Here is a 14,453-nt window from a genome sequence, read left to right on the forward strand (position 1 = left end):
AGAACTCCCCAGCATACTGATCATTCTTCCCACCATCCAAACCTCCTGTCTTTCTTCTTCATGTAAGTGCCTCCTTCACTTTTTAATATTGTTCTCTCTGTCAGCATTGCTATAAGCCGAAGAAATCATCTTTAAGAAGTCAAGTAACTCTGACTCTCTACACCTTTCTTTCTTTCTTTTTTTTTTTTTTTTTGCAGTACTTGGGCTTCTCACTGTTGTGGCCTCTCCCGTTGTGGAGCACAGGCTCCGGACGCACAGGCTCAGCGGCCATGGCTCATGGGCCCAGCCGCTCTGCGGCATGTGGGATCTTCCCAGACCGGGGCACGAACCTGTGTTCCCTGCATCGGCAGGCGGACTCTCAACAACTGCGCCACCAGGGAAGCCTTCTCTACACCTTTTGGAGAATTTTTAGCCTTCTTGGTGAAAAAAAAAATTCCTTCATACCATTATTTCAAAAAATTCATAAAATAATATTTAATGTATGATATTTATGCAATTGTAATGGCTACATTTTACAAATATCCCAAAGTAAAAGAGAGAGTACATATTGAATAAAACTGAAATAACAGAAAGTAAAAAGTATTCTAATCTAGTTGCTCCTTCTCTAAACCTGAAGTTCTATTACTCTTCTCCTGGAGATTTTTAGTTTCTCTGCTCCCAAATCTTTATATAATTAGGATATTTATATCTTTCACTGAGATTTGTAATCTGTGTGTGTATGTGTATCAGAAACTATAATTTGTGACTCACTGAAATGTCTGGTATGTTAAATATGTATGTTGTATAACTGGTTAATATACAGGATCCTAGTTGTTGTTGTTGTTTTGCACATGAAAGTACACTTATTACAGCTTGTAAAACATGTACACTCTGGCTCAGCAATTTCAATCATAGAAGTGTCACAGAAAGAAAAACACCCAGTTTTATTGGTGCATACAAGGACATCTGTGGTAGAATTATTTTGTGTAGCATAAAATTTGGAAACAAAATGGATGCCCATAAATAGAAGAATGTTTGAATTAAGTAGATACATTTACATTCTAAAAAATTACAAAGCCACTAAAATGAATTAATTACAACTATTCCAATTAATCTACATAGATTTCCACAAGCTATAGTCAAATGAGAAAAAGAAAGATGCAAATATATAAAAATAATGACAAAGATCTACTTATATTAGAATTTACAACATTTGTGTGGTATTTTGTAGAATTATACTAGCATGGAGAAAAATATGGACACATACACTGAAGATTGTTAATGGGTTATTTTGAGGTTGCTAAACTGAGGGAGAGTGAAAGAAAAGGAGAGATAAGTCAAACAAAGAAAAAAAAAAGATGAAAAACACGATCGATCGCCCTGTTAATAAACACAAACAGCAACAAGATCATCTCCTGTGTCCCCAGTTAAGATAGTAAAGATCCACATAATTAAGCCCATTGAAGTAGTAGCTCAAAGAAGAAAAAGAAATACAATGTATACCTTGAACTCCAAGCCTGGGACATGGTCCTTTTGGATGTTCTTAGTTCCAAGAGCCTGGAGGGATAAGGGGCTGGGCTGTTCCCTGAGGGCAGAGTCTCTAGGCCACAGTTTCCTCTATCCCTTCCGTTCTTTCCTATTGGTGATAATGACTCTATTAACATTATTAACATTCACTAACATGCCCTGTCATTTAATTCTTTAAAAATCCTTATCAAAAAACATTATTAGTGTCCCCATTTTATACCTGAGAATGAGCTTAGTTATTAAATAACTGTTCAAGGTTTTTGTTATTTGTAAATGGTAGGGTGGTTGGAACCATGTTATTTATTGAAAAAACCTGGCTCCTAAAAACAAATAAAACACAGAAAGTTTTTTTCTCTTGTTGCCTGCATTTTTCCTTTTTCTCTGAAACTGTCAGATATGTTTTGGATCAAGAGTCAATATTTGATTTGGGGCTTGGGAACTATAGACCAAATGATCCTTTCAGCTTACCCTGGGTTCAGCATTCATAGCGTACCTACAAAGTTATGTGACTATTCTACCCTATCCACCCGGTCACTGGAGTGCCATATTGAGGTATAAGGCTAAGACCTCAGAAACAAACACACTTTCACACTTTGTTTTTCTCACCTATATTCCAACTGCAAGAATTTCACAGAGTATGGTGACTTCGGGGGCATTATTTGAGTATTTTAGGGTCTGCTGAGCGAAATAATCTTAATATAACCCCTTTAAAACACTGTTTTAATTCTTTTATTGATGTGAAATTAACAAAGCATAAAATTAATCATTTTAAAGTAAACAATTCAACAGCATTTAGCATATTCACAATATTGTATAACCAACCACTTTATCTAGCTCCAAAACACTTTCATCACCCCAAGAAGAAACCCTTTACCCATTAAGCAGTTACTCCCCATTCCTCCCTCCTTCCAGATTATAACCAACACTAGCGTTTAATCTTTTTTTCCCCTGAACTAACAAAATGAATGAACAAAGAAAATTAAAATTTCTGGGCCTGTTTTTTTACCTATATAATTGAGATTGTATACTCATGTTACAATTTACTGAAGAGTAAACAGGGCATCTGGCACAACGCCCGGGACATAGTAGACCCTGAGTGAAGATATTATTTCCCCCATCATACTCCTTCACACATATTTATTATTGTGAATTGAACAAAAGGACCTATTCTTTGCAATACACTGATTTGTCACTCTTTAGCTCTCTCTGCTTACAAAGTTTTTGTATAGTATGCAATTTATTCTTTAAAGCTCTTTGAAGGATAAGGAAGAAGAACAAAGAGGATGAGAAGGAGGGAAGAGGTAGAAAGAAAAGATTTTATTTGTCTAACTAATTTGTCTAACACAGGGAATTCAGGACCATGGAGTGACTGAGTGTGCAGAACAAGGACCAGGACAGAAAACTCATTTCACTGACTTTCAGTTCCACCCCTTTCCACTTGGCTACACTGCTCTAAATGAGTGCCACACAAAGGGATCTCTAAAATATGAAAGAATGCTAAGGAGGGTGATTCATGGGGTGGGGGTGGGGGGATTGAAATTTCCTGAAGGACAGTCTCTCAGTCCTTAGAAAGTCATTTTCTAAAGTTAGTGCTGCACAGCAGGGAGACTTTTAGGGCCTTCCATTTACTTAGAAATGAAAGCCAGAAAAGCAGAAAAGGTAGAAAAGAGCTGGGAAGTTTGAACACACTGTAAACAATGAGACAGTGAAAACCAGGTTTTCCTGAGAAAAGGAAATCATTGGAAGGATGCCAGGGAATTGAATAATACTACAGTGGAAACTGAAAAAAACCCTGTAACTCTAACTGAAAATTGATTAAAAATACAGGGGTGTGTGTGATCTCAGTCATGAAGGAAGGCATCATATTTATAAGACAAACTGGAAAAATGCTACTTTTATCTCCTCTCTTTCTTCCTCTCTTTTTTTCTTTAATTCACAATTCTAGTACTTAGATAACACATGTTAGTAAGAGCAAAGTGAAGCACAGAGGGAAAACCTCTTTGAATGATTTATATATTTTCTCAAAAAACCACAAAAATTAGCATAAACTACTGTTAAATTATCAATACAAATATGTAAAAATAACAAATATGGTAATGATACTTTAGTAATCAAAATTAATGTACAGAGATTTCCAGCCTTGAATCTTTTTGAAAATAAGATGGTGATACAAATGAATGTATTTTTTTTTTTAACACCTTTATTGGGGTATAATTGCTTTACAATGGTGTGTTAGTTTCTGCTTTATAACAAACTGAATCAGTTATACATATACATATGTTCCCATATCTCTTCCCTCTTGCGTCTCCCTCCCTCCCACCCTCCCTATCCCACCCCTCCAGAGGGTCACAAAGCACAGAGCTGATCTCCCTGTGCTATGTGGCTGCTTCCCACTAGCCATCTACCTTACATTTGGTAGTGTATATATGTCCATGCCTCTCTCTCGCTTTGTCACAGCTCACTCTTCTCCCTCCTCATATCCTCAAGTCCGTTCTCCAGTAAGTCTGTGTCTTTATTCCTGTCTTACCCCTAGGTTCTTCATGACATTTTTTTTTCTTAAATTCCATATATTTGTGTTAGCATACGGTATTTGCCTTTCTCTTTCTGACTTACTTCACTCTGTATGACAGACCCTAGGTCTATCCACCTCATTACAAATAGCTCAATTTTGTTTCTTTTTATGGCCGAGTAATATTCCATTGTATATATGTGCCACATCTTCTTTATCCATTCATCCGATGATGGGCAGTTAGGTTGTTTCCATCTCCGGGCTATTGTAAATAGAGCTGCAATGAACATTTTGGTACATGACACTTTTTGAATTATGATTTTCTCAGGGTATATGCCCAGTAGTGGGATTGCTGGGTCATATGGTAGTTCTATTTGTAGTTTTTTAAGGAACCTCCATACTGTTCTCCATAGTGGCTGTACCAATTCACATTCCCACCAGCAGTGCAAGAGTGTTCCCTTTTCTCCACACCCTCTCCAGCATTTATTGTTTCTAGATTTTTTGATGATGGCCATTCTGACTGGTGTGAGATGATATCTCATTGTAGTTTTGATTTGCATTTCTCTAATGATTAATGATGTTGAGCATTCCTTCATGTATTTGTTGGCAGTATGTATATCTTCTTTGGAGAAATGTCTACTTAGGTCTTCTGCCCATTTTTGGATTGGGTTGTTTGTTTTTTTGTTATTGAGCTGCATGAGCTGCTTGTAAATTTTGGAAATTAATCCTTTGTCAGTTGCTTCATTTGCAAATATTTTCTCCCGTTCTGAGGGTTGTCTTTTGGTCTTGTTTATGATTTCCTTTGCTGTGCAAAAGCTTTGAAGTTTCATTAGGTCCCATCTGTTTATTTTTGTTTGTATTTCCATTTCTCTAGGAGGTGGGTCAAAAAGGACCTTGCTGTGATTTATGTCATAGAGTGTTCTGCCTATGTTTTCCTCTAAGTGTTTGATAGTTTCTAGCCTTATATTTAGGTCTTTAATCCATTTTGAGCTTATTTTTGTGTATGGTGTTAGGGAGTGATCTAATCTCATACTTTTACATTTACCTGTCCAGTTTTTCCAGCACCACTTACTGAAGAGGCTGTCCCTTCTCCACTGTACATTCCTGCTTCCTTTATCAAAGATAAGGTGACCATATGTGCGTGGGTTTATCTCTGGGCTTTCTATCCTGTTCCATTGATCTATCTTTCAGTTTTTGTGCCAGTACCATACTGTCTTGATTACTGTAGCTTTGTAGTATAGTCTGAAGTCAGGGAGCCTGATTCCTCCAGCTCCGTTTTTCGTTCTCAAGATTGCTTTGGCTATTCGGGGTCTTTTGTGTTTCCATACAAATTGTGAAATTTTTTGTTCTAGTTCTGTGAAAAATGCCAGTGGTAGTTTGATATGGATTGCATTGAATCTGTAGATTGCTTTGGGTAGTAGAGTCATTTTCACAATGTTGATTCTTCCAATCCAAGAACATGGTATATCTCTCCATATATTTGTATCATCTTTAATTTCTTTCATCAGTGTCTTATAATTTTCTGCATACAGATCTTTTGTCTCCTTAGGTAGGTTTATTCCTAGATATTTTATTCTTTTTGTTGCAATGGTAAATGGGAGTGTTTTCTTGATTTCACTTTCAGATTTTTCATCATTAGTGTATAGGAATGCCAGAGATTTCTGTGCATTAATTTTGTATCCTGCAACTTTACCAAATTCATTGATTAGTTCTAGTAGTTTTCTGGTAGCATCTTTAGGATTCTCTCTATATAGTATCATGTCATCTACAAAGAGTGACAGCTTTACTTCTTCTTTTCTGATTTGGATTCCTTTTATTTCCTTTTCTTCTCTGATTACTGTGGCTAAAACTTCCATAACTATGTTGAATAAGAGTGGTGAGAGTGGGCAACCTTGTCTTGTTCCTGATCTTAGTGGAAATGCTTTCAGTTTTTCACCATTGAGGATGATGCTGGCTGTGGGCTTGTCATATATGGCCTTTATTATGTTGAGGAAAGTTCCCTCTATGCCTACTTTCTGCAGGGTTTTTATCATAAATGGGTGTTGAATTTTGTCGAAAGCTTTCTCTGCATCTATTGAGATGATCATATGGTTTTTCTCCTTCAATTTGTTAATATGGTTTATCACATTGATTGACTTGCGTATATTGAAGAATCCTTGCATTCCTGGAATAAACCCCACTTGATCATGGTGTATGATCCTTTTAATGTGCTGTTGGATTCTGTTTGCTAGTATTTTGTTGAGGATTTTTGCATCTATGTTCATCAGTGATATTGGCCTGTAGTTTTCTTTCTTTGTGACATCCTTGTCTGGGCTTGGTATCAAGGTGATGGTGGTCTCGTAGAATGAGTTTGGGAGTGTTCCTCCCGCTGCTATATTTTGGAAGAGTTTGAGAAGGATAGGTGTTAGCTCTTCTCTAAATGTTTGATAGAATTCGCCTGTGAAGCCATCTGGTCCTGGCCTTTTGTTTGTTGGAAGAGTTTCAATCAGTTTCAATTTCAGTGCTTGTGATTGGCCTGTTCATATTTTCTATTTCTTCCTGATTCAGTCTTGGCAGGTTGTACATTTCTAAGAATTTGTCCATTTCTTCCAGGTTGTCCATTTTATTGGCATAGAGTTGCTTGTAGTAATCTCTCATGATCTTTTGTATTTCTGCAGTGTCATCTGTTACTTCTCCTTTTTCATTTCTAATTCTACTGATGTGAGTCTTCTCTCTTTTTTTCTTGATGAGTCTGGCTAATGGTTTATCAATTTTGTTTATCTTCTCAAAGAACCAGCTTTTAGTTTTATTGATCTTTGCTATCGTTTCCTTCATTGCTTTTTCATTTATTTCTCATCTGATTTTAATGATTGCTTTCCTTCTGCTAACTTTGGGGTTTTTTTGTTCTTCTCTCTAATGGCTTTAGGTGCAAGGTTAGTTTGTTTATTCAAGATGTTTCCTGTTTCTTAAGGTAGGATTGTATTGCTATAAACTTCCATCTTAGAACTGCTTTGCTGCATCCCACAGATTTTGGGTTGTCGTGTCTCCATTGTCATTTGTTTCTAGGTATTTTTTTTAATTTCCTCTTTGATTTCTTCAGTGATCACTTCGTTATTAAGTAGTGTATTGTTTAGCCTCCATGTGTTTGTATTTTTTACAGATCTTTTCCTGTAATTGATATCTAGAATCATAGCATTGTGGTCAGAAAATATATTTGATACAATTTCAATTTTCTTAAATTTACCAAGACTTGATTTGTGACACAAGATATGATCTATCCTTGAGAATGTTTCATGAGTACTTGAGAAAAATGTGTATTCTGTTGTTTTTGGATGGAATGTCCTATAAATATCAATTAAGTCCATCTTGTTTAATGTATCATTTAAAGCTTGTGTTTCCTTATTTATTTTCATTTTGGATGATCTGTGCATTGGTGAAAGTGGGATGTTAAAGTCCCCTACTATGAATCTGTTACTGTCGATTTCCCCTTTTATGGCTGTTAGTATTTGCCTTATGTATTGAGGTGCTCCTATGTTGGGTGCATAAGTATTTACAATTGTTATATGTTCTTCTAGGAGTGATCCTTGATCATTATGTAGTGTCCTTCTTTGTCTCTTCTAATAGTCTTTATTTTAAAGTCTACTTTGTCTGATATGAGAATTGCTACTCCAGCTTTCTTTTGGTTTCCATTTGCATGAAATACCTTTTTCCATCCCCTTACGTTCAGTCTGTATGTGTCTCTAGGTCTGAAGTGGGTCTCTTGTAGACAGCAAATATATGGGTCTTGTGTTTGTGTCCATTCAGCTAATCTTTGTCTTTTGGTGGGAGCATTTAGTCCATTTACATTTAAGGTAATTATCAATATGTATGTTCCTATTCCCATTTTCTTAATTGTTTTGGGTTTGTTATTGTAGGTCTTTTCCTTCTCTTGTGTTTCTTGTCTAGAGAAGTTCCTTTAGCAGTTGTTGTAAAGATGGTTTGGTGGTGCTGAACTCTCTCAGCTTTTGCTTGTCTGTAAAGGTTTTAATTTCTCCATCAAATCTGAATGAGATCCTTGCTGGGTAGAGTAATCTTGGTTGCAGGTTTTTCTCCTTCATCACTTTAAATATGTCCTGCCAGTCCCTTCTGGCTTGCAGAGTTTCTGCTGAAAGATCAGCTGTTAACCTTATGGGGATTCCCTTGTGGGTTATTTGTTGTTTTTCCCTTGCTGCTTTTAATATGTTTTCTTTGTATTTAAATTTTGACAGTTTGATTAATATGTGTCTTGGCGTATTTCTCCTCGGATTTATCCTGTATGGGACTCTCTGTGCTTCCTGGACTTGATTAACTATTTCCTTTCCCATATTGGGGAAGTTTTCAACTATAATCTCTTCAAATATTTTCTCAGTCCCTTTCTTTTTCTCTTCTTCTTCTGGAACCCCTATAATTCGAATGTTGGTGTGTTTAATGTTGTCCCAGAGGTCTCTGAGACTGTTCTCAGTTCTTTTCATTCTTTTTTCTTTATTCTGCTCTGCAATAGTTATTTCCAGTGTTTTATCTTCCAGGTCACTTATCCGTTCTTCTGCCTCAGTTATTCTGCTATTGATCCCATCTAGAGTATTTTTCATTTCATTTATTGTATTGTTCATCATTGTTTGTTTCATCTTTAGTTCTTCTAGGTCCTTGTTAAATGTTTCTTGCATTTTGTCTATTCTGTTTCCAAGATTTTGGATCATCTTTACTATCATTATTCTGAATTCTCTTTCAGGTAGACTGCCTATTTCCTCTTCATTTGTTAGGGCTGGTGGGTTTTTCTCTTGCTCCTTCATGTGCTGTGTGTTTTTTCTGTCTTCTCATTTTGCTTATCTTACTGTGTTTGGGGTCTCCTTTTGCAGGCTGCAGGTTCGTAGTTCCCGTTGTTTTTGGTGTCTGTCCCCAGTGGCTAAGGTTGGTTCAGTGGGTTGTGTAGGCTTCCTGGTGGAGGGGACTAGTGCCTGTGTTCTGGTGGATGAGGCTGGATCTTGTCTTTCTGGTGGGCAGGTCCACGTTTGGTGGTGTGTTTTGGGTTGTCTGTGGAGTTATTATGATTTTAGGCAGCCTCTCTGCTAATGGGTGGGGTTGTGTTCCTGTCTTGCTAGTTGTTTGGCATAGGATGTCCAGCACTGTAGCTTGCTGGTCATTGAGTGAAGCTGAGTGCTGGTGTTGAGATGGAGATCTCTGGGAGATTTTCGCCATTTGATATTATGTGGAGCTGGGAGGTCTCTTGTGGACCAGTGTCCTGAAGTTGGCTCTCCCACCTCAGAGGCACAGCACAGACTCCTGGCTGCAGTAACAAGAGCCTTTCATCCACAAGGCTCAGAATAAAAGGGAGAAAAAGTAGAAAGAAAGAATTAGTAGAAGTAGAAAGAAAGAAAGAAGGGAGGGAGGGAGGAAGGAAGGAAGGAAGGAGGGAAGGAAGGAAAAAAGAAAGAAGATAAAGTAAAATAAAGTAAGATAAAATATAATAAAGTTATTAAAATAAGAAATAATTATTAAGAAAAAAAAAATTTTTTTTTTAAAAATGGACGGATAGAACCCTAGGACAAATGGTGGAAGCAAAGCTATACAGACAAAATCTCACACAGAAGCATACACATACAGACTCACAAAAAGAGGAAAAGGGGAAAAAAATCATAAATCTTGCTCTCAAAGTTCACCTCCTTAATTTGGGATGATTTGTTTTCTATTCATGTATTCCACAGATGCAGGGTACATCAAGTAGATTGTGGAGCTTTAATCCGCTGCTTCTGAGGCTGCTGGGAGAGATTTCCCTTTCTCTTCTTTGTTCTCACAGCTCCCAGGGGCTCAGCTTTGGATTTGGCCCCGCCTCTGCGTGTAGGTCGCCGGAGGGCGATTGTTCTTCGCTCAGACAGGATGGGGTTAAAGGAGCCGCTGATTCGTGGGCTCTGGCTCACTCGGGGTGGGGGGAGGGAGGGGCACGGAGGGCGGGGCGAGCCTGTGGCGGCAGAGACCGGCGTGACGTTGCACCAGTCTGAGGCGCGCCGTGCGTTCTCCCGGGTAAGTTGTCCCTGGATCCCGGGACCCTGGCAGCAGCGGGCTGCGCAGGCTCCCCGGAAGGGGGGTGTGGATAGTAACCTGTGCTCGCACACAGGCTTCTTGGTGGCGGCAGCAGCAGCCTTAGCGTCCCATGCCGGTCTCTGGGGTCCGCGCTTTTAGCCGCGGCTTGCGCCCGTCTCTGGAGCTCTTTTAAGCAGCGCTGTTAATCCCCTCTCCTCGCGCACCAGGAAACAAAGAGGGAAGAAAAAGTCTCTTGCCTCTTCGGCAGGTCCAGACTTTTCCCCGGACTCCCTCCTGGCCAGCCGTGGCGCACTAACCCCTTCAGGCTGTGTTCACGCCGCCAACCCCAGTCCTCTCCCGCCGCTCCGACCGAAGCCCGAGCCTCAGCTCGCAGCCCCCGCCCGCCCCGGTAAGTGAGCAGACAAGCCTCTCGGACTGGTGAGTGCCGGTCGGCCCTGATCCTCTGTGCGGGAGTCTGTCGCCGGTTTGCCCTCCGCACCCCTGTTGCTGTGCTCTCCTCCGTGTCTCTGAAGCTTTCCCCCTCCGCCCCCCGCAGTCTCCGCCCGCGAAGGGGCTTCCTAGTGTGTGGAAACATTTCCTCCTTCACGGCTCCCTCCCACTGGTGCCGGTCCCGTCCCTATCCTTTTGTGTCTGTTTATTCTTTTTTCTTTTGCCCTACCCAGGTACGTGGGGTGGTTTCTTGCCTTTTGCGAGGTCTGAGTTCTGCCAGCGTTCAGTAGGTGTTCTGTAGGAGTTGTTCCACATGTAGATGTATTTCTGGTGTATCTGTGGCGAGGAAGGTGATCTCCGCGTCTTACTCTTCCGCCATCTTCCCGGAAGCTCCCTCACTAACCCTTCTTTGTGTTCATTTTGGTTCAGTGTTCAGGGTCCAGCTTTATGCTGGGGGACCAGCTTTATGTTGGTCTGTTTTCAAGTTCTGATCAGCATAAGGGATGTCTCTGTCTTCATGCCAAAGCTTTTACAATTTTGTGTAACTATTGTGTTTTACCTTTCTTCTCTTTAAGGTGTTAGCCCTTGTTTCCTGCCTCTGCTTCCTAAACAGACACCTATTATTTAATTTAACGTGTTCAGAGAGCTGCCTGAGAGGAAGCTACTCAGCTACAAGGCATATGTACTCTTTTAGTTTTATATCTGAAAGCTTTAGGTGAGATTTGTTAAATGTTTCTTCTTAAATCACTATTTCACTTTGCTTAGCAAAAAAGTCTGTATATTTATTGGTCATCTTCCAAGAAATTCTTCCTTCTTGCCCTTGACTCCCTTGCCCTTATTTTCAGATGTTTTCCAAACCTCTAGTTTTTTTTCATAGTTTCTCTTTTCTCTCATGAAAATTCCATCTGCTCTGAAAGTCTTTCCTGATATTTATCTCCAAATCTAGATTAGGGGTTCTCATCTATGCTCTTATAATATCTACCTTGATTTTTTAGACAATTACCACAAAGTACTTTACCTTCTCTATTTTGCAGTAAAACTGCTGAAAGCAGACAAGGTCTCTATCTATTTCAGTCCTATACTTGCAACATCTAAGAGCTCAGAGGAGAGTAGGCGATGAAATATTTCTAAATGACTTAATTAATGGATATCAGTTTTATTCAGAAGATATCCAAAGGCACATTTACCATTAGGATCCCTCTCCAGTGTTCTATTCTCATGTTTTAAAATATTTTTTGTCCATTTTATAAAACTATGTTTAAGATAATCCCACCATTTTTTACCCAAATCAACTCTGTATTGGTTCTTGATAACATATTCTCTAAGCCACCCAAGTTTCATCATTTGGAATTGAATGTTAGACCTTTTTCTCTTTCCCCGTGCCATCATGTCTGAGTAAATGATTCATTTTGTGGAATTCAGTCTCCTTTCTCTATTCATGTGGTAATACCATAGATAAGATCTTATGTCTTTATTTCATGTACTATTTCAATAGTGTGCAATCTGGCCATTGCACTGTCAATATCTCTTTCACATGTGCAAATCCTTTTCAGGTAACACTGTCACTTTCTAAGCCACAGCCACACTCATGCCATACATAAGTCTCAAAATCTTCCATATCCTCTCTACAAACTCTTTTCAAGGCATCTAGGTTGTATATGATACACTTCAACCTGGTCTCTGGGTATTTCTCCTCACAATCCCAAAGCAGAAAGAGTTCTGCATAATGGAAATTTACTAATTTTGGTAAAAAGAATATACTGTTTGGACTTTTGTTCTCCAACTATATATCTTTGTAAACTTTGGTAAGTCCCTAACTTGTCTGTGGCTTGGTTTCTTTCTATAAAAGTAAGATAATATCATTTCTATTCTAGATTTTTTTGTGTGTCTAGAGAACATTTGATAACGCATGTAAAGCACTTGCAAGAGTGCTTAATGCATACTGACTGCTTACTTGGTAGCAGCTGTTATTATGTCCACCCATGATGTGAGCAAGCAGAACTATCCCTTAGTCCACATATTATATTATACTTCAGATATTCTGTATAAGGACACAGACCATTACTAAGTCTGTACTGATTTATACAACCATCTAAAAGTAAACATGAATGTTTTCTAAATTCTCCATTGTTCCAGTTTAGAGTTAAAGCCTCTCCCAAAAGTTGTCTATATTCTCTAGCTCTGTTTCCTACTTACTTCTTCCCATTCCGTCTTGAACCTGCTCCAATCTGTCTTTGCCTCTAGCACTCATCAAACTACTCTTCTCTAGGTCACCAATGATAAAAATCATTTCATGTAAAGTATTTAAAACATGGTCCAATATGACTCTGTATCCAAGTGCTCTTAGCTTTATAGGGAAAGCAACAGAGTTTCAAAAAATTAAAAATAACGATGGACACAGTAAGGTCTCCTGGTCTTGAAGTACTTGGGTGAAATAAGTCATCCAGATTCATAGTAGTGCACACTTTGTGTTATCCAAGAATTGCCATATTTTTCATGAAGACTGTCAAAAACCTGAGTTACTTAATAGCTATTCAAAATTTTATACCCTCTTACTTTCATAGCAGACTTTAACAATGATAAAACGGGAACCTTTTTCATCTATCATATGATAGCATAAAGTTTTCTTTTTCACATTGTGCTCTATATCAGCCTTGAAGTAAATAGTGTTTACTCAGATTGAAGGAAAATTGAGCAGTTTTGTATGGAATTTGTTGATTGTTTATAGCTATGAAGAATGATACAAGCTCCACATTTCAACGTCTCCAAATGACAAAATCATTTGCAGTATTTGTACAAATAAGTAAATCTAGTCTTCTGTAACAATAATAGTCCAAAGCTTTCTGTTTGAGAGAAAAAGTGCTTTCTGGCAAAATCAAATTTCCAATTTTTTTTAATACAAGGAGATATTTCATTAAGTTCATTTAATGCAATATAAGTAGTAAATAATTGAACTTCTCCCAACCCTTTTCTCTGAAACATTCTGCGTCTTAATTTATAAAGGTGACTGAATGATGACATAGAGTGGTCAATGCATTGAAAGAAATTTTCAATGTTACTCTTAGTTGCCCTAGAAACAAGAGGCACAGCTCCAAGCACAGGGTCGCAGGAGGAACACCAGGTTTTGGTCAGGAAGCAGAAACAGGATAAAGCACTAGGTTTAGGCTAGAGCCTTTATCAGGGTTTATGCAGGAAAGGTAAGACAGGGCTGGGTAACTGACTAAGGATGGGCTTGTTTGAATAATTTCAGTAGGCTATATAAGGGTGGTCCCTAGTTGTTTAGTGCCTGGCCTTGGGATGCTTAAGACAGAGGAATGTTGCCTCCTAGGGTGCAGGAACCGGAGGAGGTATGTCTCTCTATTGGTTAGTTTGCATATCAAAGACACGTTTCCTGAGTCAATGCTATCTCTAAGAATTTACTAATCGGCTCACCCAGGGAGGGGCATTCTGTACCTAGACTGAAAGCTTGTTTTTTGGGTTTTTTTAGGATGTCAAGACATCATAATATACAGGAAATTAAAATTTAAAAAAAAACATGATGAATATACACACACAACTATTTACAGTTGTTGTATCACAGGCAATTATGTGTTTTTACACATATTTTGGCAGTGTATAAAACACGGCTTCATGGATTAAGGAATAGACTTATTGGATTTTGAGAAATTGAAGTAGGTAAAGAACTACTAAGGGTAGTTGGAAGAAATAGATTCCACGTCAGGGAATGGAATGGGACACTGTCCTGAGTTGGTTCATCCTTGGGGTGTTGAATGGGTAATCACAGAGATACAGTGCCCTGACTGTAACCATTCCATGTAGCTCCCAGTATCCTACAATAAGGCATCTCTGCTGTAATTCAGTGCACTAACCGAATAGTTCAGTAATTTGTTGGATTAAATTTCCAGGTAGAACATTAAACATAATTAATGAATCAGCCATTTCTGCCACAAAATAAAAGGAATAGAAGAAAGTT

This window comes from Aethalodelphis obliquidens, unplaced genomic scaffold (genome assembly GCF_003676395.1).
Source record: "Aethalodelphis obliquidens isolate GAN/ISIS:26980383/991018 unplaced genomic scaffold, ASM367639v1 scaffold39, whole genome shotgun sequence".
Lineage (NCBI taxonomy): Eukaryota > Metazoa > Chordata > Mammalia > Artiodactyla > Delphinidae > Aethalodelphis > Aethalodelphis obliquidens.